Source organism: Lactuca saligna, chromosome 2 (assembly GCF_052625555.1).
Source record: "Lactuca saligna cultivar CGN05327 chromosome 2, ASM5262555v1, whole genome shotgun sequence".
Classification (NCBI taxonomy): Eukaryota; Viridiplantae; Streptophyta; class Magnoliopsida; order Asterales; family Asteraceae; genus Lactuca; species Lactuca saligna.
This window is the reverse complement of record NC_136418.1, coordinates 167,495,899-167,511,049: the sequence shown is the minus strand read 5'-3', so window position 1 is coordinate 167,511,049 and position 15,151 is coordinate 167,495,899. Positions and strand designations below refer to the sequence as shown.

At 37.5% G+C, this 15,151-nt stretch overlaps 1 long non-coding RNA gene across 1 annotated transcript; it reads left to right on the top strand.

Moving 5' to 3' along the window:
* Positions 1 to 11,197: 11,197 nt before the first annotated feature.
* LOC145029317 (uncharacterized) lies at positions 11,198 to 12,682 on the top strand. The gene is made up of 3 exons (XR_013676467.1): positions 11,198 to 11,303; positions 11,811 to 11,904; positions 12,524 to 12,682. It is a non-coding gene; the product is annotated as an uncharacterized LOC145029317 (long non-coding RNA).
* Positions 12,683 to 15,151: the final 2,469 nt, after the last annotated feature.

The following is a 15,151-nucleotide window of genomic DNA, read 5'->3' as shown; positions in this document are numbered from 1 at the left end:
GAGCTCGAGATGATTGCAGTGCACACACCATTTGTTCAGCCTGGGATATTTAGACTCTGATATTTTGGCATATGATTTTGATACAATATTTTGTTATGATGATTTAGAAACATGGCTTTTGATCTTAGTTGTGATGTTTGATGAATTATGGTTTTCTTAAATGATTTTGAAAATGATATTTTTGGACCATATTTTTTGGGATGTTTCACATTTTGAAAAGAAGAAAGCAAACAATGAAAATAAAAAGAAATAACAATCTAGTCATTTTAAAGGTGATCAACAATAATAGTTAAAACGAAAGGTTTTACTTTTAATGAAATATGAAACGTGTAATGTTTATAAGTTAAATAGTTTGATATGGTCATTTCTTGGCATCTAAAAGGAAACATGACCATTTTTATTTTCAAATAGACATGTAACATCCCAAATATTTAAGACTAAAAGTTTCGATTTATAAATTAATAAAACCATTATCTAAGACAACATTATCAAAACCATAGTGAATCAAAGTGTATCAATAACATCCAAATATATAAGAGTAATATAAAATGGGAAGTGATATAGTGTGTGCACTGCAATCATCCCGGTCTCTTCCCCATCTAACTAGAAGTACCTAAAACATAAACTGTAAACCATAAGCACAAAGCTTAATGAGTTCCCCAAAATACCACATACCATACAAACATATTTCCAAGCATATATGGGTCTATTTCAACAGGATACTACCAACCATATATAGGGTCTTGCCTACCCCTTCGGTATATTTCAACCGGATACTATCAATCATATCTAGGTGCTTGCAATCCCATTTGATCTATTTCAATCGGATACTGGGTCTATTTCACCCCTACTATTACCACATAATATTATAATAGGAACCACAGAGTCATCAAGCAAATACAAGCATAAGTGACAATTATAAAAAAGACAATCATGAAACTACATCATAAACTAGTGGGCCAACATTTGTGCCTTTGACCCATGGATACAGCGAAGGAAAAATCACCTCAAGCTACTGAATCTCTCAAATAAAATATTGGTTTGTTGATCCATAAAATCCCCGCGCGCTAGCACCATCGAATAATATTAAGTTAGTAATTGGAGCTCAACCCATAATCAAGAATCTAAATTACTTGTTCAATATCCATGATAAAATACCATTTTACCCTTTTCTTACTTGGCGCAAAACCTAGGTCCATTCCATTCGCTTAAAAAACCCAATTTTCTAAATGGCATTCGAAGGCCCAATATGGCCCATCATCGTAATTGGGCGCAAAAACCATCATGGAGCTAATTCAAAGAAATCACCTAGACTATCCATGGCCCAAAGTTAGAAGTCCACTGGCCAAACAAGGCCCAAACCCAAAACGCCCAAAATAGACATACCGGGGAGTATGTCATGCATACTCCAAATATACACCCCACATACCGACTGCCAAACCAGGATGTACAAGTCTCCATGTAACGCCCGGGTTTTGGCGCTAAGCATTATCAGATGATGTAATGATGTAATAGTCTAGGTCAACTATTGTAACACTTTTGAAGTAATAAAGATGAAATATTTGAATATTATGTGAATTATGTGTATTTGTGTGCTTATAATTTAATTATAAAGGTATAATTAATAAAGAATAAAAATAAACATCAAACTTAAAGTGTGAGATAAGCCCGATATCTTTACATAAAGTTGTAGAGTATGTTCCCGCCTACGCGTGGATATAAAAAACGTCGAAAACGGAGTTCGTATGGAAAAGATACGACCGTTCTAAGAAAATCAGACGGTAAAACACTACTTTTTTTTAATCGCGTAAAACCGAATCGATCCTTTGAGGTACTTATGATTTTTCTAACGGGATTTCCAAGAGCATTTTTGGACTCAGGATATAGTTTAGTATTTGATTTCATACTCGAAATATTTTTTAACGAAACTATTTACAAAAGTGATGAAAATGGACACCGCGAGCCGTTTAGACGCAAAACTTTAAGTGCGATTTCCCGAAGTTTCTTAACTCCAAAAATTAATCCGTCCGGGTTTCTGGAATCCTTGAATTACCCTCTTTCATAAGGAATTTTTGAAAATCCAATCCAATGGGATCTCGATTCATCAATTTATAAGTGTTTTAGACAAGTTAAAGGATTAAACCACCTTGTAGGACCCACTAATTATGAGCACCAATTTCCAGCTCATTCTTTGCCCATCACCTTTGCCCACGTGACAACAACCCTCTCCATTCCTTTCTTTTTCATCTTGAGTGCAAGCATGGTGATTGAAGCATGAGGCTTCTCTTCCATTAGTGTATACCCTTACACTATAATTAGAGCCTCATATCATCTCCAAAAATCACACCTCAATCTTCAACTTTGTCTCCTCTCACTCTTGATCTCTATCTCCCTCTATATCACCTTAAAGATCATCGCCATAAATCACCATTCCACCACCCCCTGTTGTCGTTGCTTTGTGAGTACTCCACCACCACCATTATTTTTTTTGTTGTGCTTAGTCGAAGAAGAAACAGGAGGAAGTGATTACCTCCAGTTCAAAATTCATTTCTAAATTAATTCATATAGCCCTCACTGAAATTTTTTTTAGAAAACAAGTCCCAAAGTCCTAAAGATTGTTTCCAAATTAATTCCCCATACCCCATTTTGAAATTCTTAACATTTTTGGTCCTAATTCATTTAAACCTTCATTTATTTATTCAGAAATGGTCCCTCCTTGGAAACATCTTACAAATCAGATCATAAACTCTAAACTATGATGTACATGTTCCATACTGGTCCCTCATTTGGAAATTATATTTATGATTTAGTCCAACTAAGTTATGTAATTTATATAATAGACCCTATACCTTGGTTAATTACCAAACTACCCTCCAAATATTAATTATATGGGTTATTGTCACTATAACCCGACAAACTTTAGTATATTGGTTTAAATGGTCCCTCATGACTTTTTTTGGTAGTTAAGGGGCATAAAGTCTATTTTTACCTGCTAAAAAGGCCCATGACTTATTATTACCGGTATTCTTGATGACATGGATTTTTTTTTCATAAGTTATAAACTAAATCTAATTATTAAAAATAGAAAAACAAATAACCCTTATCAAACCCAAACCCACCCTTTCCCCTCGTCTCGGTACTTAATGTTTTATTTCTTCTTCCCCTTACTCCTTTTTTTCTCCACAAATCGAGCCAACGCCATAGCCACATGCCCCCATCTTTAAGAAAAATCCAGAGTCCAAAAACCAACATAGATGATATGTCGATGTCTGATTCTTCCTAGGGTTTGAATCTCGACATTAAATCCATGGTCGTGAGAAAAACCACGGCTCATGGCTGGCAATTTTTTCACTGCAACAAGTCCGATGATGGGCATGGTGCATTTGTAAACAATCCCGACTCCCTCTTTTGCGATGATGTTATCTTCCATTAAAGAGTTGAGAATATCATTGTAAGTGAAATTTAGGTGTTGGAAAGTAGTAAGCTTCCATGATCAAGCTTTGCAACCTTTTTTGATAGATCGAGATTTGATGATTGTTGCAATGATGAAGGTGATGGAACAACGAAGTATGCCAATAACGAGAAGAAGTTTTACAGAGGCGGAGATCGGTGATTTTGAATGTGGTTGATGGGTGGTGTTTGCGATTCCTTCTTTACAGGGTCCATCGAGTAAAATTTTCTGCACACCGGAAAATTGGCTAATGGTGGACTGGTTAACCGATTGTTGGACAAACTGACCCGAGCAAGATTCGCTGACACATAATCAGTGACCGTGAATTTGCCGAAGAGAAGATTGTTCTGAAGTTCAACCTATAAGAGATGAGGAAAACTGAACAGTCCTTTTGGAATCGAACCATTGAGGAAATTTTCTCCCATTCAGATTCGATTCAGCGATTGGCATTCACCAAGAGACTCCGGAATCGGACCAAATAAAAGTATCCCAAAGAGATTATCGTTTTGAGTTTGTTTCCATTGCATAAATTGGGAGGAAGTGAACTTGTTAATTTGTAAGAAGACAGATCAAGGATCTGTAGATTTCTGTTCCTACCAAGGCCTTGAGGAATGCTTCCAGTAAAGTTGTTTTCCTAGAGATGTAATACCTCTAGCTCCGACAGTTCGCCCATGAAATCAGGAATCGATTCGTGGAGTTTGTTTTAGAACAGATTGAGTAAGGTGATATTATTTAATTTAGGGAAGAATGAGGATAGTCGGCAGATGCGATCAAGGAAGCAACAAGAGAGAACAAAGGCTTTCACCACCGACATAGTTTTAAAAGGAAAAATGCACGTAGATGACATATGGGTGCAACATGGACCATTTTCAATTGACCAAATGCCATGTGGCATATCAAATCCGATGAGTAGGAAGGGGTTCACCGGGTGACCCCTTCATATTTTTTATAATGGCCTTTTAAAATGGTAAAACACAAATACGTACCCCTAAAAAGCCAAAAAAAGTCATGAGGGACCATTTAAACCAATATACTAAAGTTTGTTGGGCTATACTGACAATAACCGTAATTATATTAATGTTTCCTTAGGAAACTAAATTTTCTTGGAGATTCGTAATCACGGAAATGCTACTCAACCTTCTCGCATCCATTCCAGAACACTAATCGTCTATCAAACATTAAGGTGAGTGCATAATTACTTTCATCTTAGACATAGATATGAAGTATTTTATATAAATTACATGCTACGTGTGCATATTATCTGTATACTTGTTATCTATGCTGGATGAACGATTTTATACATGTTTTAAATGATTTAAACTGTATATGTATTTTATATCTACAAAATGTATTGGGTAAAACATGGGTAGATGTAATAGTTGTTGTGTCACAAAATAAAATAATGAGAGGCCTCGTAATAGATGTTATTGATGATCCTGTCATCTAGCGGAGTATGCAACCATAGACTATTCTAGACAGTCCAGTAGAACGCTAGCAGGCTCGCAACCTGTAGGTGTTTATTTGAACTGTGTGTTTACCAGCAATACTCCATCCCCCACATGGTCATCTTATTTGACATGAATTGCTGAGGAATCATCGAAGCATGTGTTGTCACCACGATGAAATTCCTTAGACTAGGTCCCTTGTGTTAGATGTTTTATTGTGGGTTGAAAACCTTATGTGGTCACTAGGCTCCCAATCCTGACCCACTTAGTTTCTTGTATTACAGGTAGTGGCACATGAGCATAGATGTTTGGATGATAGATAAGGGATTAAAGGCCTATAAATATGAAATAATGTAGTAAGGCTTATGTTGTACTGTTTATGCTTTTGATCTGTATCGAACATGACATCCCGAGTCTTTTAATGAAATACATTTCTTTGGAAATGCTTTTGATAATTCTTTATCATATTTTGTTTTGGGACAAATTCCACAACACTTTTATTTAAAATGTCACTCTGATTTTCAAACAAGCATAAACAAAATCAGTCTTTTCTGGCCGTGAAAATAGGGATGTCACAGTTGGTATTAGAGCATTAGTTTAAGCGAAATAGGAATTTGTAGGATTTCAAGACTTCAACTTAGAATGTTAAGTGATGATTGTGAGATGTGAACACTAGTTTATTTTAGGAATTATGCCTAAAATTCTTTTATGTGCTAAATGTTGTGTGCTTGATATGTTGTTATTTGTCGGATCTATGGTCTGTTGCCGACCGGATCTGGAAACCTTATGTGTTTAGGATTCTAAACGTACGACTATGATATTGTAACTAACATGTAAACATTTCAGAGTGATAAGGATTATTTGAACATCAGTCCTAAATAAAGATCTAAATTCACCTTATTCGGTGTATAGATCAAGATGGAAAGGATCCATAGCGGAAACGTGAATGCAAATGGGAACTGAAATCAACCCCCAGTGGTACAGCAAATACCACTCGTAGTAGAAATTGCACCTGAGCCAATCACCATGGCTGGAGTACAAGCCATGATGCGGGCTATGTTAGCTGAACAAAGGGAAGAAATGAGGCAGATAGCCACCATGCCCATTGTGCAACAGGAGCCGATTCCCGAACAATCGGAGGAAGGAAACTACATTAGGTCAGTGGGCCAAGCTGATCCGCAAGTTAATAGGAGAAACAACCAAGATGATGTAGTCGAGAGAAACATATGCAAGTAGAAGGATTTTTTGACTTGCAAGTCGTCGAATTTCACTGGAAAGGAAGATCCGATCGGAGTCATGGATTGGATCTCAGAAATGGAGTTAGCTTTTATGACGTGCGGTTGTAGAGGCAAGCTACAAACCACCTTTGCAGTGCGTCAGTTCCGAGGAGGCACTGTGCGTTGGTGGAATACCCTGGGGAAGACTCTGAGCCCCAATGAGCCCCTGCAACTAACATGGGCAGAATTTTTGGTGCAGTTCAAATGAAAGTACTGCTCAGGCCAAAACTTGCTCGAGCTAGAGAACCAGTTCCTGACCCTGAAGAAGGGAAGCATGTCAATCGATGAATACACGAACAACTTCACAGAGAAGATGGAGTTTGCCTTGCATCTTGTGCAGGATGAATTGATGAAAATCTACAAGTACGCAAAGGGAATTCCATGGGAGTACGCGATGCCAGTGCGTCAGGCACCTACTCTAGAGGCAACTATCTGGGCTCCCAAGTCTGTGGAGGATATGATTAAGGGAAGAGCTGCCAGAAAGGTTGAGGTTGGCGAGAAGAGGAAATTTGAAGGGTCTCCTAAACCCAGCAATAAGAAGAGCAAGTTCGGTTCAAAGAAGTTCGGGGGAGGAGGAAATGAATCAAAATGGTGCGAAAAGTGCAAGAAGAAGCACTCGGGGAAATGTAGCGAGGAAGTAACCTGCTACAAGTGTGGGAAAATGGGGCACTATGCCAATGAGTGCACCATCAAAAAGAGGGTGTGCTACGAGTGCCGTGAAGAAAGGCATATTGCTAAGGATTTCCCAAAGAAGAAAGACACGAGAAGGCCCAACGTTCCACCAAAGCCGAAAGCAAGAGTCTTCTAGATGACGCTTGAGGCTGCGAAGGAGGAAGAAGATGTCACTTCAGGTACCTTTCTTCTAAATGGATTGCTTGCCAATATACTATTTGATTTCGGAGCCAACTACTCCTTCGTGTCGCATAAATTTGGTGGGAAATTAGCAATACCTGTAGAAAAACTTGATAATGCCCTAATTGTGGAAGTTTCTAGTGGCAAGTTCGTACCTGTTAGTAACCGTATTAGGAACATCGTCATCGACCTAAACGGAAACGAATTCCACGAGGAGCTATTACCCAAACAGTTGAACGGTTTCGATATCGTTTTGGGTATGGATTGGCTTAGCGCCAACGATGCTGAGATTCAATGCCGAAAGAAGATATTAAGGGTAAACCCACCCGGAAAAGAGTCATTTATGGTGTACAGGGACAAACGCCGAGTAAATTCTAGAATCATCTCCCTGATGAAATCCAGAAAATGTTTGTTCAAGGGATATGCATCATACTTGGCCTTCGTAATCAATGCTAAGAAGGAAAAGAAAGAGGTGCAGAATATACTGGTTGTGTGTGATTATCTGGAAGTCTTTCCTGAAGATCTTCCCAGATTACCACTGGATAGACAAGTGGAGTTTCGGATAGACTTGTTACCAGGTACAACACCGATAGCAAAGTCACCTTACCGATTGGCACCGACGGAGATGAAGGAGCTTATGACGCAACTTCAGGAGCTGTTGGACAAAGGATTCATTCGACCTAGTTCATCGCACTGGGGAGCTCCGGTGCTATTCGTGAAGAAGAAAGATGGAAGCATTAGAATGTGTATATACTATTGAGAGCTGAACAAGGCAACAACGAAGAACAAGTATCCATTGCAGAGGATTGATGACCTATTCGGCCAGCTGCAAGGTTTGACCTATTTCTCAAATATTGATCTTAGGTCAGGATATCATTAGCTGAAGGTGAGAGAGCAGGATATTGAGAAGACTGCATTCAGAACAAGATATGGACACTATGAGTTTTTGGTCATGTCGTTTAGACTAACCAATGCTCCAGCAACATTCATGGATTTGATGAACAGGGTTTGTAAACCATTCCTCGATAAATATGTGATAGTGTTCATCGACGACATTATGATCTACTCGAAAAGCCAGGAGGAGCATGGCAAGCATCTATGAAAGGTGTTGGAGGTATTAAAGAAGGAGAAGTTTTATGCAAAGTTCTCCAAGTGTGATTTTTGGATCCGGAAAGTCCAATTCTTGGGTCATGTGGTTAACCAGGAGGGAATAATGGTTGACCCAACAAAAATCGAAGCTGTAATAAAGTGGGAACGTCCAAAGAGTCCCACGGAGATTTGAAGCTTTCTAGGATTAGCCGGATATTACCGAAGATTTATCCAAGGCTTTTCTTCGATAGCTACTCCATTGACAACATTGAACCACAAAGGAGCTACATACTCATGGAGTGAGAAACACGATGAGGCATTCGAAAATATAAAGAAGATGTTATGTGAAGAACCGATTCTTTCTCTACCCGATGGAGTCGAAGACTTCGCAGTCTACAGTGACACATCTGGAGTTGGGTTGGGTTGTGTTCTGACCCAAAGAGAAAAGGTGATAGCATATGCATCTTGACAATTGAAAGAGCATGAAAAGAACTACCCTACTCATGATCTGGAGTTGGCAGTGGTAGTCTTCGCCTTAAAGATATGGAGGCATTACCTCTATGGCATAGAGTGCAAGCTTTTCACTTATCATAAGAGTCTCCAGTATCTCTTTAATCAGAGAGAATTGAACATGAGACAACGATGTTGGATAGAATTACTTAAGGACTACGACTGTGAGATACTTTACCACCTCGGTAAAGCAAATGTTGTTGTTGATGCTCTCAATCGGAAAGTCAATCGTGAAAGAAAAAGGCCTAGGGCGTTGAGAATTGAAGTTGTCTGAACAATTGTGGAAAGTATCAAGAAAGCTAAAGAAGAAGCTTGAGAAAAGAATGACCGAACGGAAGAACGTTTCGGAGAGACGTTGGTTTTGGTACAAACCGTCAAGGACTGAAGGCATTCCAAGATAGGACTTGGGTACCTAAGACGGGAGGAATAAGAGATCTTTTGATGGAAGAAGCTCACAAGACCATGTACTCGATTCATCCCGGTAGCATTAAAATGTATAGGGACCTAAAACCGTACTATTGGTGGCCGACGATGAAGCTCGATGTTGCGAAGTATGTGCCCGAGTGTGTAACATGTGTGAGAGTTAAGGCACAACATCAGAAACCATACAGGAGTTTAGAACCTTTACCTACCTATGGGTAAATAGGAAGACATCACCATGGATTTTATGACTAAACTACCCAGGACGAAGAGCGTTCACGACATGATTTGGGTAGTCGTGGATCGTTTCACAAAGAGTGCACACTTCATAGATGCGAACGAAAGGTGGTCTATGGATAAGCTTGAAACTGCTTACATGAAGGAAATTGTGAGACTTCACGGTTTCCTCTAACGATTGTCTCAGATCGTGATAGTCGTTTCACGTCAAGATTTTGGAGAAGCCTACAAGAGGAACTAGGTATGAAGTTGTGTTTGAGTACGGTTTACCACCCACAGACTGATGGACAGAGCGAAAGGACGATACAAACACTCGAAGATATGCTAAGAGCATGTACCCTAGAGTTCCAAGGTAACTGGGATGAGCACTTACTTTTGGTAGAATTTTCCTACAATAACAGTTTCCACTCAAGCATCAAGATGGCACCTTATCAAGCTTTGTACAGACAGAAGTGTCGTACTCCATCTTGTTGGCTTGAGGCTAGAGAGAAGCAGTTTATGGGCCCCGAAATAGACCATGAGACCGCTGAGAAGCAAAAGGTGATTAGGGAAAGAATGTTAGCAGCTTAGGATCGTTAGAAGAGCTATGCCGACAAGAAAAGACGACCGATGACCTTCGAAGTTGGGGATTCAGTTTTGCTTAAAGTCTCACCATTAAAGGGACTTATAAGATTCGGAAAACGAGGAAAGTTGAGTCCAAGGTTTATTGGACCATTCATAGTTCTTCAGAAGATTGGGAACCAAGCTTACAAGCTGGAATTTCCCAAAGAACTCGATGGTATTCATAACACCTTCCATGTGTGTTATCTGAGGAAATTCACAGGAGAAGTTCCTGAAATAATTCCAATCACAGAGTTAAGGATGGATGAGAATAAGAGGTTGATCGAATAGCCCAAAGAAATTGTTAACCATAAGACTAAGAAGTTATGACGCAAGATGATCGACCTAGTGCTAGTCCGATGTCCGAGGCATCTATTTGCTGATGCATGATTCCGGGATGAAATCATCCTAAAGGGGAGAGAATTGTAATGCCCGGGTTTCAGGGCTAAGCATTATCAGATGATGCAATGATGTAATGGTCTAGGTCGACTATTGTAACTCTTTTGAAGTAATAAAGATGAAATATTTGAATACTATGTGAATTATGTGTATTTGTGTGTTTATAATTTAATTATAAAGGTATAATTAATAAAGAATTAAAATAAGCATAAAAATTAAAGTGTGAGATAAGCCCGATATCTTTACATAAAGTTGTATAGTACGTTCCCGCCTATGCGTGGATATAAGGAACGTCGAAAACGGAGTTCGTATGCAAAAGATACGACCGTTTTAAGAAAATCAGACAGTAAAACACTCTATTCTTTAATTGCGTAAAACCGAATCGATCCTTTGATGTACTTATGCTTTGCCGACGGGCTTTCCAATAGCGTTTTTGGACTCACGATATATTCTAGTATTTTATTTCATACTCGAAATATTGTTTAACAAAACTATTTACAAAAGTCACGAAAATGGACACTGCGAGTCGTTTAGACGCAAAACTTTAAGTGCAATTTCCCAGTGTTCCGTAACTCCAAAAATTAATCCGTTCGGGTTTCTGGAATCCTTGAATTACCCTCTTTCATAAGAAATTTTTGAAAATGCAATCCAACGTCGGGATCTCGATTCAGAAATCTATAAGTGTTTTAGACAAGTTAAAGGATTAAACTACCTTGTGAGACCCACTAATTATGAGCACCAATTTCCAGCTCATTCTTTGCCCATCACCTTTGCCCACGTGACAACAACCCTCTCCATTCCTTTATTTTTCATCTTGAGTGCAAGCATGGTGATTGAAGCTTGAGGCTTCTCTTCCATTAGTGTATACCCTTACACTATAAATAAAGCCTCATATCATCTCCAAAAATCACACCTCAATCTTCAGCTTCTCTCCTCTCACTCTTGATCTCTATCTCCCTCTATATCACCTTGAAGATCATCGCCATAAACCACCATTCCACCACCCCCTGTTTCCGCTACTTTGTGAGTACTCCACCACCACTATTTATTTATTTTTGTATGTTACATTCGTTAGCAAATGGCCAAGAACTAGTTTACTTATTATTGTTTTTTTTTGTTGTGCTTAATCGAAGAAGAAATAGGAGGAAGTGATTACCTCCAGTTCAAAATTCATTTCTAAATTAAATCATATAGCCCTCACTGAAAATTTTTTCACAAAACAAGTCCCAAAGTCCTAAACTTTGTTTCCAAATTAATTCCCCATACCCCATTTCGAAATTCTTAACATTTTTGGTCCTAATTCATTTAAACCTTCATTTATTTATTCACAAATAGTCCCTCCTTGGAAACCTCTTACAAATCAGATCCTAAACTCTAAACTATGATGTACATGTTCCATATTGGTCCATCATTTGGAAATTATGTTTATGATTTAGTCCAACTAAGTTATGTAATTTACATAATAGACCCTATACCTTGGTTAATTACCAAACTACCCTCGAAATATTAATTATATTAATATTTCCTTAGGAAACTAAATTTTCTCGGAGATTCGTAATCACGGAAATACTACTCGACCTTCTCGCATACATTCCAGAACACTAATCATCTATCAAACGTTAAGGTGAGTGAATAGTTACTTTAATCTTACACATAGATATGAAGTATTTTATATAAATTACGTGCTACGTGTGCATATTATCTGCATACTTGCTATCTATGCTGGATGAACGATTTTATACATGTTTTAAATGATTTAAACTGTATATGTATTTTATATCTACAAAATGTGTTGGGTAAAACATGGGTAGATGTAATAGTTGATGTGTGACAAAATAAAATAATGAGAGGCCTCGTTATAGATGTTATTGATGATCCAATCATCTAGCGGAGTATGCAACTACAAACTATTCTGGACAGTCCAGTAGAACGCTAGTAGGCTCGCAACCTGTAGGTGTTTATTTGAACTGTATGTTTACCAGCAGTACTCCATCCCCCATATGGTCGTCTTATTTGACATGAATTGTTGAGGAATCCCTGAAGCATGTGTTGTCACCCCAATGAAAGTCCTTAAGCTAGGTCCCTTGTGTTAGATGTTTTAGGGACGTAAAGTGAGGATAATGGGAATGGGTAATCGGGTTTGTTTAGTTTGATAAATTTAATAAACTTATTTATTGTGGGTTGAAAACCCTATGTGCTCACCAGGCTCTCAAGCCTGACCCACTCAATTTTTTGTATTACAGGTAGTGGCACATGAGCATAGATGTTTGGATGAGAGATAAGGGATTATAGGCCTGTAAATACGAAATAATGTAGTAAGGCTTATGTTGTACTTTTTATGCTTTTGATCTGTGTCGAACATGACATCCCGAGTCTTTTAATGAAATACATTTCTTTGGAAATGCTTTTGATAATGCTTTATCATATTTTGTTTAGGGACAAATTCCGCAACACTTTTATTTAAAATGTTACTTTGATTTTCAAACAAGCATAAACAAAATCGGTCTTTTCTGGCTGTGAAAATGGGGATGTCACACTCCAAAGCATGAAACTTGCATTATGTTGAGCGTACCCTCCTACGTACGCCCAACGTACTTATCAGAGGTTCAAAAGTCCATAAGAAGCTCTTAATGGTTAAGGCAAAAACATCCAAACACTTATATTAACCCTAAATGATGTCTTAAACTATAAAGCCGAAACCTTGAAGCCTTTCCAGGGCTAAAGAGGGCTAAACCTCCAAGATCCTTACTTTTACAACACTCAAAATCACTTAAATCTTGCATGGTTCTAAGGAAACTATCAAGCAAACATTTTTATGACTCATAACACTCCAAGACCTTAGAAAGGACAACTAATATGCTTTGGAGTACTCCATACTCATAAAGATCCAAACTTTGGGACAAAAAGCTTATGAAACTATGTCATAACAAGATCTAAGAATAGAGTCATCAAGTTTGAAGCTTTATACCTCCAAAAGGTAGACCAGGATGCACCAAGCCTAGATCCACAAGCTTCGAGTAATCCCACACTTCTCCAAGAAGCTCCCTCTTCTTCAAGTAGCACCAAAATGCATGAAATCACACCAAAAGCTCAAGAACCACACCAAAGGAGGTTCGGGTTTCATTTATAGGGTTTAAGGGGATGGAGGTTGAAGATAAGAGGGTTTTGTGTTGAGTTAAGGAGCTTAAATAGGGTCCAAGACCCTAAATTAAGGTTTGGGTCTGACTGTAGACACCCAACATACTCCATCAGGCATCCACGACTTCCCTTCCTAGTACGCCCATCGTACTCTTAAAGTACGCCCAACATTCTAGGCTTTGCTCTTAAACCTCCAACTTCTGAAAGCCATAAATTCTTTGTTCTAGGTATGATTTCGACGATCCTTATATCCACGAAAGGGTAACGAGAAGCTCTACCCTTCTATCAACACATCCTTTCCTCAAACTTTCCGACCAAAAATCCAAAATTCATAAAAAAAACCCGAGTGTCACTTTACTGATATACCCTTGGACTCCAAAACACAAACCGAACTCCCCAATCATCTAATTTACATATCCACACTCAAAGGGGACTAAGTCTTTCTTTTTCAAATTCCCTAAGCCTTATGATAACTGATCTTTAGGTCACGACCCCAAATTAAAAAACGATGTGGAACATAGTGTTACATGACAACAACTTAATATTAAGTAATTTAGATTTTATGACAAATAATATTAGTTAATGGTATTTTTTAAATTAAAAATGTCATTTTTCAATTAAAAATGTCTAATTTTTATAAATTATAACATATTATTACATCAAAAACCTACAAACATTATCATTAAAAATAAAAGATTTTTTTTTTAGTTTTTTGGTTAACTGTCTTGGCAAAAAAGTATGATTTGTAACCAAACCGAAAACCGAAAAAGATATAGGTCTAACTTCATGTGGACTTGAAAATGATATAGATCTAACTTAAATTTGTCAAGATAACTCAACATGTGTCACTCAAATGAAATAATTATATATTAAGAGCAATAGGACAAAACATATACCTACAAAGTTTTTTAAGTACACTACTCAAGAGCTTATAAAAAACTATCAAGTTGAAATCAAATGTGTTCAGTCCATCAACAATGCAACATTCCTTTTTTACGAAGGCACTTCCTACTGCAATCTTCAGGAAACATGTCCATGACATCGGAATACGACATGTGCATAAAATATAATGTAACAAATGTCTAAATAAGGGAAAATCAATTATACATTGTACTCTTTTTTCCTTTGCTAAAGATTTTTCCCACTGAATTTTCTTTAGCAAGGTTTTTAATTACTGAATTTTCTTTAGCAAGGTTTTTAATTAGACAGTACATCAAAGTTGAACGCTAAATATAAAATGATATCATCCAAGGGGGAGTGTTGTAAATAATTGGTAAATGACATAATAATTAGTGCATGGTAAATTTATCAACATTTCTCTAACTAGTTACAATTGAAGGTTCTCTGCTTCCCGTTAGGAAACTAAAAACATAGATTTCAACTTTTGAACATGCTTTGAACAATGGAAATTAATTAGATGAACAGATTTTGACATTGCTTTACGAGTGAGTGTTGAAATGTCATTTCGACTTTGTACGGTCACTGTTGTGTTTGTGACAAGCTGGTCCAACACATTTGGCTATTCAACAAGTGTTTTAATGTAAATACTGGTTTTCATCATTTAAACCATACGACCGATTCGTTAGAAATTTTGATATACGTTAGTTGTATAATAAATAAACGAATATATATAAGATATTTTTTTATTCATTCCGTGAAAAGAACATAGGCAAACAATAGTCTCATTTTTTATTTATTTTTAGTGAACGTTACGTTCATTTATGTTGAGTTAT